Raw genomic sequence first — 4,608 nt, 5'->3', positions numbered from 1 at the left:
GTGGATTCGATCCCCAATCCATCCTACTAGGTAAACTCTTCCGTTCTCTTTCTTTTGCTCCGTAAATTTGTTGCCATTTTAGAGATTTGTCCAAGATTTGATGGAACCCTTGATTTGTTTGGTTTGGTTGATTTAGGATGTGTATTCATATTGGTAGTACCCTAGTGTTATTTATTAGTTCACAATATATGATTCTTGTTAGTGAAACCCTAGATTGTTTAGTTTTTTTAGATATATATGAGATGCCTATTTTTATAGATAACTATGAGATGTTGATTTTTGTAGACATATATGAGAAGTTTGTTTAGATATATATTAGATGTTGAGTTTATTTCAAATATTAGATGTTGAGTTTATTTGAAATATTAGATGTTTAGTTTATTTGAACACATATGACATATTCATTGTGTGAGAAGGAGATGTTGAGATTCTTGTAGTTGAACACATGTTATATGTTTAGTGTATACCGATATTTGAGATGAAGATGAACTCTTATATGTTTATTGTTTGAAATTGTAAGGATGGTTTGGCTTCTGGACGATGTCTACGACGTGCAACACCGGGCCTACATGATGCGCGAGAAGGATAAGGTAATAATAAGTAATCTAACTATTTTTCAAATTTGCCTTTAGTTGAAATTTACATGCCCTAAGATTTGTCATTACTTGTTTTTTGCAGAAGCTTGAACCTCTGAAGATTCGGTATCACGGGGTCTCTGGTCCTGCCATGCCTTACGATGAGCGGTACACACCGTACATCAAGCAGGCAGGACTACTCCCGTGGATTCTGTTGGTCAGCCGGTCCACGCCGAATCTGAAGGCTCCACTGGTGTCCGCTCTTGTTGATCGGTGGAGGCCGGAGACCCACAGTTTCCATCTTCAGACCGGGGAGATGACCGTGACACTCGAGGATGTCTCGTTGATCACCGGTCTTGCTATCGACGGGAGGCCTCTCTGTATGAGCACCGATTCTGATGGGTGGCGTGAGCAGATGATTGCTCTTATCGGTATGGCTCCTACCGAGGCTGAGGATGATGTAGAGGAGGGAGAAGAGAAGAAGAAGAGGGAAAGGAAAGCAGCCGGAGCTGCTTTCACGTGGATTCAAAATAACTTTGCGACGTGCCCTCCGGATGCCACTGATGATGTGATCCAAACACATGCTCGTGTGTATATGTGGTACGTTGTGTCGAGGACTTTGTTTCCTGACTCCACTGGCAAGAACGCTCCATGGATGTGGCTGAAGGCGTTGACCGTCTTCGATAGCAAATGGAGCTGGGGTTCAGCGACTCTTGCCTACTTGTACCGACAGGTAGTTGGTCTGTTTTGTGATCAACTCATTTCTTCATTAGCAATGCAAGCTTGCTGTCAAGTTAACATTGTTTTTCTTTCATATGTAGCTGGACGATGCGTGTTGCAGGATCACACCTAGTGCAGGCATTGGTGGTAATCTGCTTCTACTTTCTGTACGGAGCTGGGAGCGTCTGCCTGTTGGACGCCCGAAGAGCGTCAGGTTTGATCCTTGGTATGCAGATGAACATGACGAATTACGGCGCCCCACGTGGGCTTACAAGTGGGATATCGTTTCCGAGATGACGAACGATGTCAATCTCATGTACCAAAAGTACATTGCCGAGTTGGACACGATTACGCCTGAGCAGGTAAGGAGGTCATTACTTCAGTCCTTTCTCATGCTTGCTTGAAAAATAGTCACCAAATTTGCATTGTTGCCCTGTTTCATAGGTGGAATGGCAGCCATATGGCGCGGGTGAGAGCTTGGGGTACACCGCGGAGTTCCGCCTCAACCATATGTGCTTGCGGGATAAGGATCTCTGGCTTATGCGGTGCCCACTGATATGCAACTGGGCGGTTGAGTTTCATTTGCCGCATCGCGTGTATCGTCAGTTTGGTCTTTTCCAGCCTCACCCGCTGGATTGGGTGGACACGGACAAAGCACTTCATAGGTAAGAGAGCATGTCTACGTATTGTCTAATCATCGGGACTCCTTTTGATTGTGCTAATGTTTGGTTTTATACCACGCAGGTTGGACAGGAGAAGGCAGCGGAAGATAAAGGACTGGGACAAGCATCATTCTGCGTATGTTACCCGCTTCCAGCTTTGTGTGGAGCAAGCTCGTAGCACTGCACGCGCCCCGCTTCGTGAGCACAACCCGCTTGCTTTTGATAACTACGTACGATGGTTTATTGGAACTACTCGAGTTGAGATATGCCCGCCGGCATATAATGAGGATATTCTTGAAGAACCCGTAAACTTTGAGGATCTAGCAAAGGGGAAGTACAACAGAGATGTCAGGCAAGGGCAAGGAGTCCTTGTTGTTCCGGTGATTAACTATGTGGTAAAGTGTTCCCCTCTTTACTTTCCCGTTGACCGTATTACACATGTTTGAATGGCTAACGCATTCATTCTTTCTCATCCGCAGCGCACCAAGATCAAGACAGCAGCTGATGAGAGCCAGTCTATTCTGGAGAAGACGCCGGTTGGAACTAGCAATGATGATGGTTCACTACGAGCATTCCTCAAGGTACATATCGCATTCACTATGAGAGCCAGTCTATGTTGCGAAGTTTGATATCTTACACACTTCACTTGTTCATGTTACAGCGTCAGGCCAAGAAGTTAAGGCGGTTATCGAACCTTCTCGGTTGCCGTGATCCTGAATATGATGAACCATCTGCCTCTAGGTCTGGTACACCATCAGACCCCGCATCTCACCATGAGGGGGACGATGTGAGTTCCTCATATGCTTATATGGATGATGAGGGTGGGATCACCCAAGAGGTATGACTAATCCTTTAGATGCGATTCTCACTTGATTACGACACCGGCCTTCACCATATTGTTTCGTTGTGTGATAGGGCCATGAGCTTGATGATGACATGACTTTGGCGGACGCTCAAGCTCGGTCCGCATATGTGTTCAAGCCTAGGCAGCCCAGACGCCGGTACATGCCCAACGACTATGACAACAGAGGCAACCCAAAGGTAGTCGTAGGGACCTCGCGGATGGCTAGCTTGGATGATGAGGCGGAGGAGGAGGCGGAGGCGGAGGCGGAGGAGGAAGTGCACGAAGAGGAGCCTCGTGCTCCTAAGAAGAAGACGAAGATTGCCTGCAGGCGTGGCACCAGGAACACGCGCGGAAGGCATTAGTGCTTGTTCATGTTACTTGTAGCCGTTTAATTAGGTTGATGAACTTGTGAGGTTATGTTATATGTTGGTGAACTCTTACTAGTGTGGTATTTGTGTTTGTGAACTTGAAGTAATGTTGAATTGTCTTAAATGATATGATGTTCAAGTTATTAGTTCTCTTTGCTTAGCATGTGCAGTTTACAGTACTTTTATTGATGTTCTAGTTATGTGAGTGCTGCTGCAAGAGGCCAAAATGGCATCTGTTTCTACAGTTTTGCTTATAGCAGCACTGCAGCGCCCAATGGTTAGGCGCTGCACTGTACTGTGTGGCGCCCAACTGTTAGGCGCTGCACTATACAGTGCAGCGCCCTGACCTTAGGCACTGCACTACTTCCATGGCTATCCAGAGAGCCACAGTTGGCTTGCATCACATCCATAATACTTACAATGACTGCAGCATCACAGCAATTTGAACAAACACAAATTTTATGCCGACGAGTTCATAACTTAAGACAATTCAAACATTACCACGACATGGTTCACGACACATTCATTACAAATGACAAATGGCAGCTTGCCCTAGAAGATAGTTCACCAACATCTCACATGCCCTCACAACTTCACGACACATTCATTAGAAGATAGTTGACGACGAGTGCACCGAAGCGAAGTCCCTACTGAGTAGAGCGAGGCCATTTCCCCTTCTTGTCAAGTGCCGAGTCCTCCTCTTGCGCCTCGTGAGCCTTTGCAAGCTTTCTTGCCCTCTCCTCCTCACGAGCAAGTTTCGCTTGGCGTGCCCTCTCCTCCTCTCGTTTCTTCCGCTCCATCCTCTCCTTCTGACGAAGCTCTTCCTCCAAGCCTCTTCGAAACGATTCTTCAAACCGCCGTTGCCTCCTAAGACAATCTGCGTATTGGTCCTTTTTCACATCTTCTGGCACTTCAAGATCTATCCACGTGAAGTACTTGCATAGAGGAGGCGGTGACTGCATAAAAATTTGTTGTTAGTGTTGACACACATTTGAGAGTAACATTTTACTTCTCGAGCTTACCGGTGGTTGGTCATAGGCGTTAGTTGGAAGTGCACGATCATAAGCATAGTTCGGGCATACAAAATATCTCCGCCCTTCCGTCCATGCTTTCTTTCGGTCGGTGGACACCTTCACCTTGCAAACATCTCCACACCAACATGGCGGGATGTTGACATCTTTCTCCTTCACCTTGTCCAAAGATGCGTCCTCCCACTTGTTCGGCATGTCTTCTTGGTTAGCACACGGTGGCCTCGTCATGAAACCGGATGAAGCCATGCCTACAAAACCGAGAATTATTGGTCAACCCTAACCCCCACTTAACAATAACCACAACCCTAACACCAACATAACCCTAACACCAACATCAAACACACATAACCCTAACCCTAGCATACTATGAAAGCCTAACCATCCAAATTAGCAAAGAAACACAAATTT

The sequence above is a fragment of the Triticum dicoccoides genome, chromosome 7B (assembly GCF_002162155.2).
Source record: "Triticum dicoccoides isolate Atlit2015 ecotype Zavitan chromosome 7B, WEW_v2.0, whole genome shotgun sequence".
Taxonomy (NCBI): Eukaryota; Viridiplantae; Streptophyta; class Magnoliopsida; order Poales; family Poaceae; genus Triticum; species Triticum dicoccoides.
This window is presented reverse-complemented; position numbering follows the sequence as displayed.